Genomic DNA, 15771 nt, shown 5'->3' with positions numbered 1-15771 from the left:
GAAACAAAAAATGAAAATGTATCCTTAACTGCCTATTGGGCCACTTTTAAAAAGTGTTTCTGAACTTTAAATTAGGTTTGAAAAATTATACTTAGTAAAGATACAGTTATCAAAACAGTGTGGTATTGTTGAAAAAATAAGACAAATAGATCAGTAGAGCATAGCAGAGAGTCCAGAAACAGGGCCTTCTGTGCTGCGCTGTGCTTAGTCGCTCAGTAGCCTCTGATTCTTTGTGACCCCATGGACAGTAGCCCATCAGGTGCCTCTGTCCATGGCATTACTCCAGGCAAGAATACAGAGTGGGTTGCCATGCCCTTCTCCAGGGGATCTTCCCAAGCCAGGGATTGAACCCAGGTAACCTGCATTGCAGGTGGATTCTTTGACATCTGAGCCACCAGGGAAGCCCCAAAACATGGTCAACTGCTCTTTGACAAAGTAAAGATAGCACTGTGGAGCAAAGATAATCTATTCAATAAATGATGCTGAAACAACTGGACACCCACATGCAAAAAAGAAAACTCTAGACACAGACCTTTTACAAAAATTCACTCAAGATAAAACATAGACCTAACCATAAAACACATAAGAGAGAACTCCTAGAAGATAACATAAAACAATCAAGATGATTTTGTTAATGCCTTTTTAGATACAACATCAAAAACAAAATTTATGCAATAACTCATTGATAAGCTGGATTTTATTAAAATTAAATGAGTGTTAGAAAGCAAATCACAGACTAGGAGAAAATATTTGCAAAAGACAACATAGCTAATAAATGATTGTTATCAAAAATACACAAATAATTCTTAAAACTCAACAATATGAATACAACCAATCAACCAAAGAGTTTAATAGGCACCCCACAAAAGATATATAGATGGCAGATAAGCATATGAAAGATGCTCTATATCATGCATCATCATGGCAATGCAAACTGAAACAATGAGAGAGATAGCACCTCATAACCATTAGAATGGCCAAGACCCATAATATTGACAATACCAAATGGTAGTGAGGATATGGAGCAGAGGGAACTTACATTCATCGCTGGTGTGAATACAAAATGGCATAGCCACTTTGGAAGACAGTTTGCTAGTTTCCTACAAAATTAAATATATTCTTACCATAAAATCTAGCAGTTAAACACTCCCTAATAATTACTCAAAGAAGTTAAAAACATACTCACAGGGAAATCTGCCTACACAAATTTATAGCCACTTTTTCATAATTGCCAAAACTTGGAAGTAACAAAGATATCTTTCTGTGAGTGAGTGGATAAATAAACTGTAATATAACCAGACAATGGGATATTATCCAATGCTGAAAAGAAATGAGCTATGAAACCATAGAAAGGTATGGAGGAAACATAAATGCAAAGCTAGTGGAGGTGATGGAATTCCAGTTGAGCTATTTCAAATCCTAAAAGATGATGCTGTGAAAGTGCTGCACTCAGTATGCCAGCAAATTTGGAAAACTCAGCAGTGGCTACAGGACTGGAAAAGGTCACTTTTCATTCCAGTCCCAAAGAAAGGAAATGCCAAAGAATGCTCAAACTACCACACAATTGCACTCATCTCATGCTAGTAAAGTAATGCTCAAAATTTTCTAAGCCAGGCTTCAACAATATGTGAATCGTGAACTTCCAGATGTTCAAGCTGGTTTTAGAAAGGGCAGAGGAACCAAATTGCCAACATCTGTTGGATCATTGAAAAAGCAAGAGAGTTCAGGAAAAACATCTACTTCAGCTTTATTGATTGTGCCAAAGCCTTTGACTGTGTGGATCACAGTAAACTGGAAAATTCTTAAACAGATTGGAATATCAGACCACCTTACCCGCCTCCTGCAAAATCTGTATGCAAATCAGGAAGCAACAGTTAGACCTGGCCGTGGAACAACAGACTGGTTCCAAATCGGGAAAGGAGTACATCAAAGCTGTATATTGTCACCCTGCTCATTTAACTTATATGCAGAGTACATCATAAGAAATCCTGGGCTGGAGGAAGCACAAGTTGGAATCAAGATTATCAGGAGAAACATCAATAACCTCAGATATGCAGATGACACCACCCTTATGGCAGAGAGTGAAGAAAAACTAAAGAGCCTCTTGATGAAACTGAAAGAGGAGATTGAAAAAGTTGGCTTAAAGCTCAACATTCAGAAAACGAAGATCACGGCATCTGATCCCATCACTTCATAGCAAATAGATGGGGGAACAGTGGAAACAGTGTCAGACTTTATTTTGGGGGGCTCCAAAATCACTGCAGATGGTGCCTGCAGCCATGAATTTAAAAGACGCTTACTCCTTGGAAGAAAAGTTATGACCAACCTAGATAGCATATTAAAAAAACAGAGACATTACTTTGCCAACAAATGTCCATCTAGTCAAAGCTATGGTTTTGCAGTAGTCATCTATGGATGTGAGAGTTGGACTATAAAGAAAGCTGAGTGCCGAAGAATTGATGCTTTTGAACTGTGGTGTTAGAGAAGACTCTTGAGAGTCCCTTGGTCTGCAAGGAGGTCCAACCAGTCCATCCTAAAGGAGATCAGCCCTGAATATTCGTTGGAAGGACTGATGCTAAAGCTGAAGCTCTGGCCACCTGATGCAAAGAATTGACTCATTTGAAAAGACCTTGATGGGAAGGCTGGAGGAGAAGGCAACAACAGAGGATGAGATGGTTGGATGGCATCGCCAACTCAATGGACATGAATTTGAGTAAAGTCCAGGGTTGGTGAAGGACAGGAAGGCCTGGCATGCTGCAGTCCATGGGGTCACAAAGAGTCAAACATGATTGAGCAACTGAAGTGAACTGAACAGAAGTGAAAGAAGCCAATCTGAGAAGGCTTCATAATGTATGATTCCAACTATGTGACATTTTGGAAAAGGCAAAGTTACTGAGGCATTAAAAAGATAAATATTTGTTAGGAATGGAATGAAAGATGAATATGCAGAGCACAGAGAAATTTTAGGGCAGTGAAAATATTCTATATGATAATATAAGGATGAATATATGTTATTCACTTTTTCCAAACTCATAGAAATGCACAATACCAGTAGTAGACCCTAATGTGAATTCTGGACTTTGAGTGTTGATGGTGTATCAATCGTTGCTAAAAATGTAGCATTTTGATGAACAATGTTGATATAGGGAAGGTGCCATCTGCATGGGCAGCAATATATGAGAAATCTTCTTACTTTCCTCTCAGTTTTACTGTAAATCTAAAACTACTCTAATAAAACTAAAGTCTTAAAATTATATTTATTCAATTAAAATGAAAAATAATATCCTAGTTGTGTTAACTCAATAGGTTCATCTATAGTGTTCCTGTTGGTCATTTTCACTTTATAAGGAAACAATGAAACCATCATCATCAATTACAACATAGGCAATAGTAAATTAAATATAATCAGAAATAAAACCAGGTGGAATTAAAGTCTCCTTATGATGGCAGACAAATATTTGAGACAAGAATTCCAGGTTTGTTTTCAAAGAAACATATGAAAAACAGAAGGTGGAGAAAAAAATATTCTTATGGCGCCTTTCCTTTTGCATCATTTCACATCTTCCTTCATTCAGTCCATACAGCTTTTTGATCAACAAAGAACTGTGCATTAACCTTGTCTTTCTCTGACTATAGCTACAGGCACGCCATGTGGTTTGACTCCACTAATTATAATGTGAAGGACATTTGATGGAAAATGCCCTTTCATGTCAAATGCCAATATTCTTTGCAATAGAATCTCAGTAAAAGACAAAATTTGTGTGAAAACACTGCTTTGATGTCCAAAACAAATGATTATGAAATAAACTGATGAAAAGAATAAAGAGTTTTCTTCAGATAAAGATGACCTGCTGAGAATTCATGAGTAATCTGTCAAATATTGTTTGTTTGTTCTCTTTATTTCTGTTCTGTCCAGAATTTCAGCAAATTTTTCATCTGTCAGCAGTTTGAGTTTTCCTGGAGGTGTTGATTTCAAGTCATTTTTTATTTTAGGAAAAGCACTGCAGTTTGCTATGTGTTTTGTCAAAGTCATACAATGTGTAACTTTGAATTAGTAAGCTTCTAGACAACCAAAAAAGATACTATTCTGCATATCAATGTAATTATTAATCTTAGGTATACCTTTGAAGATTGTTAGGAAAATGTAAAATGTGGACAGAACAAATAAATAGGAAAAAAAATGTTCCATCCATTTGATTTCAGTACCTAGATTCTGGGAACAAAGAACATGGGAAACTGCCTTGAAATTAGAGAAATAAAATGGACCCCTTTCCTGAAAACAGAGGTCAAGAAAAAAAACAAAACAGAACAACAGGAGGTCCCTATAGAGGATAATGACTTATAGACATCAGGAATTATGTGTCAAATAAATATATGAGATATATGAGAACTCAAAAAAAATGACTTATATTACTCTATTCCAAAGCTAATGAAATCTAAAACTGCACTAAATCTTATAAAAGCTCTATCTGCTTTCATTCTCTTTCTTTACTGCTAATATATTCTCCAGGATATTTAGTTCTAAGAAGTATTTGAATAGCAGAAACCGAACTTACTATATTCCTACTTAAACATAGTCAGGCATTTGTCTCCAACCATTCCATAAACCTCTCTTGTCAAGTTTTCCACAATTTCAAATTGAAAAATCAATTAATCGTCTCCCTTTGACTCAACTGTTCATCTCTGCTCTTGACTGCCTTATTTTCCTTTGGTCCCACTGCCATAGTTGTTCAAGCTCCTAGGTCCTCTTTATTTTCTCCACTTGTAAATACGTACTAAGGACTCATTCTTCTTACCACGTTTCATCCCTCCCTCTATTTATTCCCTATCTAGCCATCAGTTTTATAGTTTTAAACTCTAGATGACTATGTCTAGTGACATAATCATTATCTCCACTCTGATGCTTGATAGGGATCTCAAACCTGATATACCCACAATGAAACGCCTGACTCTGACCCCACACTGTTTTTTGGTTAGGTTTCTTCAGCACCACTCACTTACATGTTCTTATAAAGAATCCTGAGGTCTTTCTTGAGCTCAAAATCTAATGCAGCCTATCTGTTGGCACTTCCATGCCATTTAATATTCAGATTCTGACCACTCCTCACAGTAAATAGCACTATTCCCTAGCTCAAGCAACTGCCGTCTGTGTCCTCAGTTGTAGCATTAGCCTCCCACTAGTTTCCTTTCTGGGTTTCCCAGGTGGCTCAGTAGTAAGGAAATCACCTGGCAAGGCAGGAGATGTGGGTTTGACCCCTGGGTCCAGAAGATCCTCTGTAGAAGGAAATGGCAACACACTCCAGTATTCTCGCCTGGAGAATCCCATGGAGAGAGGAGCCTGACAGGCTACATACAGTCCATAGGTCTCAAAGAGTCAGACATGTCTGAGCATGCCAGTTTGAGGGTTTCCTTTCTACCACTTTTACCTTTGTTCTCCCAGTTTATTTCACACATAATAACAAGAGGCATTTCTTTTTTAAAAAGCAAATCACATGATCTGACTTTCCAGATGGAACCTATCATCCTAGAGCGTTAAGAGTATATCCCGTAATCTACACTATGGCCTACCTTTTTTTTTTTTTCTTTTTTGAATTAATTTTTATTAGAATATAGTTGATTTACAATGCTGTGTTAGTTTCTTCTATATAGAAAGTGTTCATTTATACATATAGGTTTATGTACCATTCTTTTCAATATTCTTTTTCCCATAGAGGTCATTAAAGTGTATTTAGTAGAGGTTATTAGTTATCTATTTCATGTATAGTGGTGCATATATTTCAATTCCAGTCTCTTAATTTATCCCTCCTCTCCCTTTTCCCTTTGGTAACCATAAACTTGTTTTCTATATCTGTGACTCTATTTCTTTTTTTAAATAAGTTGATTTGTATCTTTTTTTTTAGATTCCACGTATAAGTAATATCATATGATATTTATCTTTGTCTGACTTCATTCAGTGTGACAATCTCTAGATCATCAATGTCACAGCAAATGACCTATCAAAATTTACCTAATCTGGCCCTAAGCATCTTTTCCAAATTCATCTCCAGTAGATTTCCTCAGCTTACACTTTTTGCCAGTCACATAACTTCCATTTTTTATTGAAAGGAGCCAAACACAGTCATGCCCCAGTTTATTTTGGGAAGTATTCATATGCATCTCTTTCTCACTTGTTCACTCACTTTAAATTTCTACTTGACTATCATCTCCTCAGAAAGGTCTTTACTCATTTTCTTATCTAAAATAATAGCTGCACTTCATTTAACTCCTATATTTTTATTTTTCTTCCAAGATGTAAATATCTAAACTTAAATAGTGAGTTTTGATTCTGCTTGTTGACTCACCAAAATTCAATTCTACGAAAGAAAAATCTTTCCTTTTTCACTATTGGTATTCACCTAGATTTGTTCCACATATGTATGTTAAGATCTGAACCATTTATGATTTAATCATTGCATGGTTCCTATTTTCCCTTGCCAGTTACTTTTATAATTTTAGAAAATACATATAATCAATATAGTTACAATAAATTTATTAGACATGTGCATTATATTTACTGCAAATTAAATAAAATCATATATAAATTATCTTTCCCCTTCTCTTATCCCCCATTGAGAGTCTTAATACATATTGTTCTTACATGAAAGAAAAAAAAAAGATAATTCCCTTAATAGCTGTCACAGTGTAAATTTATAAAAGCTCAATTTTAAAATGAAGTTTCCTGAATTATAGCAGAGCTTTCATTACAGTGATGCTTTGTGATATAACATGCTACTGATCTGAGAGACATTGTTCATACCATAAGTGAGGAGCATTGTAAAAACTCACAGTAAATTTTTCTTTCAATTACTTGAAAAGCCTATAACGTGGATGTTAATGTCACTCTTGCACTCAGAGTTATGATTTTGAAAACTTGGAAAGTCAAAAGAATATACAGTATTTTCAGTTAAATGCTGGTCATTATCTAAGGAACCTTTTAAGAATAATCTGATATCTATAATGGTCATCTTTGTTTTTATTTCCATTGATAAGGCTATTTTAGAACTCATGAAGTTAGTTGTAGAAAATGGAGAGTAATGTCAATTATTATTGTTCATTTAAATGCAAATATATTTTATCCAGTAAAAACACAATTAATTTTTTGTCATTTAGAAAAGATAACCCAAATATACTTTATTTTCCTACCAGATATAAACCAGTTTAGATATATTAAAATATTAATATCAGCATTCCTGCCTAACTACGTAGCATTCAACTATATAGAAAAGCTATATGGTTGTTCTTTAAATGATTCTTTGAACCAGTCTTAGTTTCTTATTGCTTTTTAAATTAATAAATAAAATGTTTAAACATATCATTTTATATTTTATGATGGTCACAATTGTACTTTTTGAGGGAAAGAAGGTAGCAGATATCCAGATTTCTATACACATATATATGCATATATTAATTTATATATGACACTTTCCAAATAAAATATTTGTAATTTTGTTTGTTGTATTTCTTTGTCTTATCTCTATAAAAACTTTGGGGCCAACGATAAGCTAAATAAAAGCTGCGTGGTATTTTCTTTAAAATATTTTGTCTTGACACTTTTTGACATCATGCCTTATTTCTTTTTATATCTCCCCTTATGCGAATCACAGTCAGATTGCAACATTGATAATAACTATTATTACAGATTCACGGGCAAAAGAGTTTCTTTAGCCCACAGAAATACTGGGGTAAAAATAAAGTTGAGGTTAACATCTAGCATGTTCTGTTTTTATCAGGCACCACTTAAGCTTTTAACACACATATTTGTTGATATAAGACAACAGTGACTTATTTTTATATTAAATAAAAATACTGATCTGCTGAGAAAAGCAGTTTTTAATATGTGTAGAGGGTTTTCTTAGCAGATTTCGTGCCATGGATCATGCTTCCCTGGTTTGAAAATATCATGCTGATGACTTGAACTTTACCTTTGGTTGCCCTTGGGGAATATCAATAAGAGGTGTCAACTATTTCCCCATTAATATCCCTGTTTACCCTACAAATGCAAGCAGTTGTCTCTGAGTACGTAGGACTTCCAAATAGCTACAAAAACACCAAGGTAACTTTTGAACAGGAGTAAAGATGAGGGAGTATTGCGCCAAATCATATCAAAGTTTCCTAAAGAGTAAAATCTGTATAAAGAAAATGATTTGGGGATTAATATATCGATTTTGACAGATTTTTTAATTAAACATATTTTATATGCATTATAATGCCTATTGGACACAAAGTATTTAGTTAGGCATGAAATTGAATATGAAACAACATTAAATAACAGTGACAATGGTTTTCTCATCAACACAAAAAAACAAAACATATAGACATATATATTTGTGCGTGTATATTTTTAGTATTGTTGTGTTGTTGTTTAGTAACTAAGTCATATCTGCCTCTTTTGCTGCCCCATGGACTGTAGCCCACCAGGCTCCTCTGTACATGGGATTTCCCAGGCAAGAATACTGGAGTGGGTTACCATTTCCTTCTCCAGGGGATCTTTCCAACCCAGGGACTGAAACTGCATCTCCTGCATTGGCAGGCAGATTCTTTACCACTGAGCCACCAGGGAAACAGCACACCTACAGTGATACACACACACACATACACACACACACACACACATATATATTTAAATGGAGAAGGAAATGTGTGTGTATGTATATATATAAGCATATATGTATATGACATTGATCTCTATTTGTAAGGCAGCTATTTTTACCTGTAGGAAGCTCTGGACCCCAAGATTTTGACACAATGCTATTCAAAGTTGAAAGCAAAACATCACAGGTTCAGGTTAACCTCTTGAAAATTTGTGTTTCTCATTTTGGGTTTAGGTGCTTATCGTCAGAATACAGGTCAGAAAATGGAAGAGCAGAGAATCAACAAACAGAAAATTTGAGCAAAAGACTTGAAAGAGCAACTTGCTGTAGTGGGGCTAGGAGGATAGCAGACTCTATCTTAAAATGGGTTCTGCATATATTCTCCAGTGGACACGCACATAATATTTCTTATGCATGTGCTATTCAACATCTGGGTAGGAGAAGGAGATGAAAGGTAGGTTATAGGGTAGAGGCTGGGGGGAATTCATGAATAATTTCACTTTACTTAGAGCAAATTTCAGCATTACTTTTATGTGCTAATTATCATAATGCGATGTTAAATAATGATATCTGGATATATTCCAAGGTACATTTTATGCAGATCTAGCTTTACATAGCATCAAGTATTTTTAAGTTGTCTTTAGACAATTTTTTACATACTAGAAAAATAGATTTTGAATACTCCTGATTGCACTCAGAGAAACGAAGGCAAAGCCATAGTGACACACACAGTACAGGATAAGGAAATGTTAAAAAAAAAAAAAAAATCCTTCTCTACACTGGGAACAGAATATCATCAATAGGAGAAAGTACTATTTTCAAATAGATTAGATAATATTGAAATTAGAAGGGGGGAATATTGGAAAATACAAAGTGTTAAAATTCCCAATGATTAGCCTTGTGTGTTTTAGAAGGAAAAGATCTACTTAAATGCTTAGGGTAAAATGGTGGGAAAATGATTAGAACCTTGTTTTATGGAATATGAAAAGACTGACTACTATTTGCAAGTCACGGTCATTTGAAAGTTTCTAGCATTCTGAGATATAATCATGGACAATCTATATTATTTTAGCCTGTTTCTTGTCTTTCTTGGAATTAACACTTCTATTTTTTTTTTTTTTTTTTTTGCAGTTTTATTTATTTATTTTTTTAAATTTATTTTTTTTCTTTTATTAGTTGGAGGCTAATTACTTCACAACATTTCAGTGGGTTTTGTCATACATTGATATGAATCAGCCATAGAGTTACACCTATTCACCATCCCGATCCCCCCTCCCACCTCCCTCTCCACCCGATTCCTCTGGGTCTTCCCAGTGCACCAGGCCCGAGCACTTGTCTCATGCATCCCACCTGGGCTGGTGATCTGTTTCACCATAGATAGTATACATGCTGTTCTTTTCGAAACATCCCACCCTCACCTTCTCCCACAGAGTTCAAAAGTCTGTTCTGTACTTCTGTGTCTCTTTTTCTGTTTTGCATATAGGGTTATCATTACCATCTTTCTAAATTCCATATATATGTGTTAGTATGCTGTAATGTTCTTTATCTTTCTGGCTTACTTCACTCTGTATAAGGGGCTCCAGTTTCATCCATCTCATTAGAACTGGTTCAAATGAATTCTTTTTAACGGCTGAGTAATATTCCATGGTGTATATGTACCACAGCTTCCTTATCCATTCATCTGCTGATGGGCATCTAGGTTGCTTCCATGTCCTGGCTATTATAAACAGTGCTGCGATGAACATTGGGGTGCACGTGTCTCTTTCAGATCTGGTTTCCTCAGTGTGTATGCCAGAAGTGGGATTGCTGGGTCATATGGCAGTTCTATTTCCAGTTTTTTAAGAAATCTCCACACTGTTTTCCATAGCGGCTGTACTAGTTTGCATTCCCACCAACAGTGTAAGAGGGTTCCCTTTTCTCCACACCCTCTCCAGCATTTATTGCTTGTAGACTTTTGGATAGCAGCCATCCTGACTGGCGTGTAATGGTACCTCATTGTGGTTTTGATTTGCATTTCTCTAATAATGAGTGATGTTGAGCATCTTTTCATGTGTTTGTTAGCCATCTGTATGTCTTCTTTGGAGAAATGTCTGTTTAGTTCTTTGGCCCATTTTTTGATTGGGTCATTTATTTTTCTGGAATTGAGCTGCAGGAGTTGCTTGTATTTTTGAGATTAATCCTTTGTCTGTTTCTTCATTTGCTATTATTTTCTCCCAATCTGAGGGCTGTCTTTTCACCTTTACTTATAGTTTCCTTTGTAGTGCAAAAGCTTTTTAAGTTTCATTAGGTCCCATTTGTTTAGTTTTGCTTTTATTTCCAATATTCTGGGAGGTGGGTCATAGAGGATCTTGCTGTGATTTATGTCGGAGAGTGTTTTGCCTATGTTCTCCTCTAGGAGTTTTATAGTTTCTGGTCTTACATTTAGATCTTTAATCCATTTTGAGTTTATTTTTGTGTATGGTGTTAGAAAGTGTTCTAGTTTCATTCTTTTACAAGTGGTTGACCAGTTTTCCCAGCACCACTTGTTAAAGAGGTTGTCTTTTTTCCATTGTATATCCTTGCCTCCTTTGTCAAAGATAAGGTGTCCATAGGTCCGTGGATTTATCTCTGGGCTTTCTATTCTGTTCCATTGATCTATATTTCTGTCTTTGTGCCAGTACCATACTGTCTTGATGACTGTGGCTTTGTAGTAGAGTCTGAAGTCAGGCAGGTTGATTCCTCCAGTTCCATTCTTCTTTCTCAAGATTCCTTTGGCTATTCGAGGTTTTTTGTATTTCCATACAAATTGTGAAATTATTTGTTCTAGTTCTGTGAAAAATACCGTTGGTAGCTTGATAGGGATTGCATTGAATCTATAGATTGCTTTGGGTAGAATAGCCATTTTGACAATATTGATTCTTCCAATCCATGAACACGGTATGTTTCTCCATCTGTTTGTGTCCTCTTTGATTTCTTTCATCAGTGTTTTATAGTTTTGTATGTATAGGTCTTTTGTTTCTTTAGGTAGATATACTCCTAAGTATTTTATTCTTTTTGTTGCAATGGTGAATGGTATTGTTTCCTTAATTTCTCCTTCTGTTTTTTCATTGTTAGTATATAGAAATGCAAGGGATTTCTGTGTGTTAATTTTATATCCTGCAACTTTACTATATTCATTGATTAGCTTTAGTAATTTTCTGGAAGAGTCTTTAGGATTTTCTAAAGAGTCTTTAGGGTTTTATTGTGGGTAAAACCTCCACAATAAAAAGGAACCACAGACCTCCAGAATACAGAAAGCCCACTCCAGACACAGCAATCTAAATAAGATGAAAAGGCAGAGAAATACCCAACAAGTAAAGGAACATGAAAAATGCCCACCAAGTCAAACAAAAGAGGAGGAGATAGGGAATCTACCTGAAAAAGAACTTAGAATAATGATAATAAAAATGATCCAAAATCTTGAAAACAAAATGAAGTTACAGATAAATAGCCTGGAGACAAAGATTGAGAAGATGCAAGAAATGTTTAATAAGGACCTAGAAGAAATAAAAAAGAGTCAATTAAAAATGAATAATGCAATAAATGAGATCAAAAACACTCTGGAGGGAACCAAGAGTAGAATAACGGAGACAGAAGATAGGATAAGTGAGGTAGAAGGTAAAATGGTGGAAATAAATGAAGCAGAGAAGAAAAAAGAAAAAAGGATCAAAAGAAATGAGGACAACCTCAGGGACCTCTGGGACAATGTGAAACGCCCCAACATTCGAATCATAGGAGTCCCAGAAGAAGAAGACAAAAAGAAAGGCCATGAGAAAATACTTGAGGAGATAATAGCTGAAAACTTCCCTAAAATGGGGAAGGAAATAACCACCCAAGTCCAAGAAACCCAGAGAGTCCCATACATAGAATTAACACTTCTATTAGAGTTACTGTAAGGTCTATATAACAATGTTGTGATAATCATACACAACATCTCAGAAGTTGTCTGTCCATAGAATGAGCACAGTGACACAATAGAATTTCAGCATATGAAGAACTGAAGATACCAACTTACATAATATCTTGTCTTGGCCAATAATATGACTTCTCCAAAGTTCATATTTTAAAAGAAAAAGGTGCCATAATTTTGGCAACTTGAAACAGCAGAGATGATCCAAATATGCATTACAATAAGAGCCATTTATTTCAAAACAGGAAATATTTCTTAGAGATAAGTTACAAACATCACCATGTTCTGCTATTATAAGGTATAATCATAATAAAAACCAATCTTACAAAAATTCGGTGAGTTAAAGATTGCCAGAATTCTTCTTTGTCAAAGCTGCTCATAGAGATTTTAATTACTTATAGGTATAAGTAACTATAGTTATAAATTACTCATAGTGTTACCAACCTCAAATAACCAAGATAGCAAATATTTATATGCCTGGATAAGGGAAGAATGAAGATGAACAGAAATATATACAACTACCCTGATAGCTCAGTTGGTAAAGAATCTGCCTGCATTGCAGGAGACCCCGGTTCGATTCCTGGGCCGGGAAGATCCACTGGAGAAGGGATAGACTACCCACTCCAGTATTCTTGGACTTCCCTTGTGGCTCAGCTAATAAAGAATCCAGCTGCAATGTGAGAGACCTGGGTTTGATTCCTGGCTTGGGAAGATACCCTGGAGAAGGGAAAGGCTACCCACTCCAGTGTTCTGGCCTAGAGAATTCTGTGGACTGTATAGTCCATGGGGTTGCAAAGAGTCAGACACAACAGAGTAACTTTCACTTCTTTCAACTTTCACCATATATATACAAATATATATGTGTGTGTGTGTATATATATATATATATAGTCTCTTTTATAGTTCTCTATTTCTGTGCTAAGTCGCTTCAATTGTGTCTGACTCTCTGAAATCATATGGACCATAGCCTGTCAGACTCTTCTGTCCATGGGATTCTCCAGGCAAGAATACTGGATTGGGTTGATTTGTGCAATAGAAAAATAATTCATTCTTACACAGATTATCAATATATTGAAATTGACTTATGTTCATGATATTATTTGGTGATTTCTAAATGTAATAGTTCATTTTATCCTTAAATATAGGTATGCATGAAAGTTAATATTTAGGTACATTTTAGTTTTTAAACATGATTGAAATCACTGCTTATAAATGTGTGATTATTTTAGGTGCATTTCTCTACTGTATCCTACTTTTTTTTTTTTTTAACTCTTTATGGCATAATTATATCTAGGTGACATGGAGCAGAAACCTTTGCTTAAAATTGTAGTATTTTTCACCTACCCTGAACATTAACTGACTCAACAGACAGACAGCCACATAATAGATGGTGGAAAACAGGAGAGAAAGAGACTGAACTCCACTAGGGAAAGTGTAGGACAATGGCATTAGTTCAGATACTAGAAATGAGTATTTTATACAGTCTGGCACGGAGTCAAGAAAGGACAAAACTTTCAGTTTAATTCTATTCAAAGAATGGCTTTGAATATGACATGTCAAGACAGTACAGTTCAATGAAGATGAAGAAATATGTGTATCCTTCTCTTGGGGCAGTCATTTGGGGCAGTGAAGATGCTCTGTAGAAGGAACTTTCAAATCTTTCCTTTGTTCTGATACTCCAAATGGTTAAAAATAAGTGCAGTTATATTGAAAACACCCCACAGGAAGAATTCCAGGAAGGATGTGTGAAAGGACTGAATCATGAATTGCTTTACCTGTATCTTATATCTTCTTACTAACCTTTCGATATTATTTTGCAAACAGAAATTGACACCCAAATATCATGAAGTGTTTTTTTTTTTTTTCTCAAGTGTCACATTACTGAACAGAAGCTTAAATGATTAGTAAACGTTCAGATTTGAGAACAAAGCGGCTCCATTTTTATAGCACTCGTAAGTCCCTGCAGGACAGCAAATTCCAACAATCTGACCTGACAGTGACTTCCTCTGGAGCAGAATGAAACAGCAGGCCATAAGGCACAGAATCTTGACTTGCTGGGTGAAGGTCACTTTGATGCCTTTTGAGAGATATTTCAACCCCACTAAAACCGGTAAAGTAAAAATCAAAATGTTTGAGGGGCAGCAGCAATAGGGCAATCATTCCCTTTTCTATCTTTTCATAGCATCAGCGTGACAAATCTCTTACAGTGAAAATAACTCTGAATTGCCCACAGCTGCCAGGTGAGAAGACAGACACAGTGTGGCTTTGGTTTCGGGCAGATGAACAGGTAAAAGGGTTTATAGGAAAACCTTTCTTTTTTACCTGATAGTGAGTTTTACACTTAAAAAAAAATTCAATGACTAGAATTCAGAAGAACAACTTCAGTGAAAATCTTCTAATAAATTTTTACATGAGAGAATCATTTAGAAAAATGTGGACGTGAGAATGGAGTGTGTATGGTTATGTATGACGAGCACATACGTTTTAACTACGTGTTGTATTTGATGCAAAAATTTAGATCTAGAAAGGCTAGTGAAGTCATCTGGTTTAAACTTTCTGTATATAGATGCAAAAATGGAGGCCTGAGATGACAAAAAAAAAGGTAAGAAGTTTAGTCCTTACCAGAAGTTCATGATGGAGCTTGCCTGGCCTCTTAAGTGCACTTGCTACATAATAAAATGTATGCTTACATAATTTCCTCAAGCATAAAATGTACATGCTAAGTATGTGATCTTTTAGACTTTTTAAAAAGTTCTCTTTGACATTTCTGAGTTTGGGTAAATAAATAACTAACATGAAGGATCAGGCTTTCTATGACATTTCTCTTAATCTTTCATCTTTTTAAAATGTAACCAAAAAGTTACTGCTGTTCAATAAACATATCTATTGTAATCATGCTATTTATTATTTAAATAAGGACTTTATTAAAAATTAAACTAGGGTGACAGACTGGTTCCAAATAGGAAAAGGAGTACCTCAAGGCTGTATATTGTCACCCTGCTTATTTAACTTATGTGCAGGGTACATCATGAGAAACGCTGGGCTGGAAAAAGCACAAGCTGGAATCAAGATTGCTGGGAGAAATGTCAATAACTTCAGATATGCAGATGACACCACCCTTATGGCACAAAGTGAAGAGGAACTAAAAAGCCTCTTGATGACAGTGAAGGAAGAGAGTGAAAAAGTTGGCTTAAAGATCAACATTCAGAAAAC

The 15771-nt window shown here is 35.4% G+C and overlaps 1 protein-coding gene across 2 annotated transcripts in view; it reads right to left on the bottom strand.

The window, feature by feature from the left end:
* ZNF804A (zinc finger protein 804A) overlaps positions 1 to 15771 on the bottom strand; it is a 317322-nt gene that overhangs the window by 44441 nt on the left and 257110 nt on the right. The gene's annotated exons all lie outside the window — the stretch shown is intronic.

This window comes from Cervus canadensis, chromosome 15 (genome assembly GCF_019320065.1).
Source record: "Cervus canadensis isolate Bull #8, Minnesota chromosome 15, ASM1932006v1, whole genome shotgun sequence".
Taxonomy (NCBI): domain Eukaryota; kingdom Metazoa; phylum Chordata; class Mammalia; order Artiodactyla; family Cervidae; genus Cervus; species Cervus canadensis.
The sequence above is the reverse complement of the archived record's forward strand: the minus strand, read 5'-3'. Positions and strand labels throughout refer to the sequence as shown.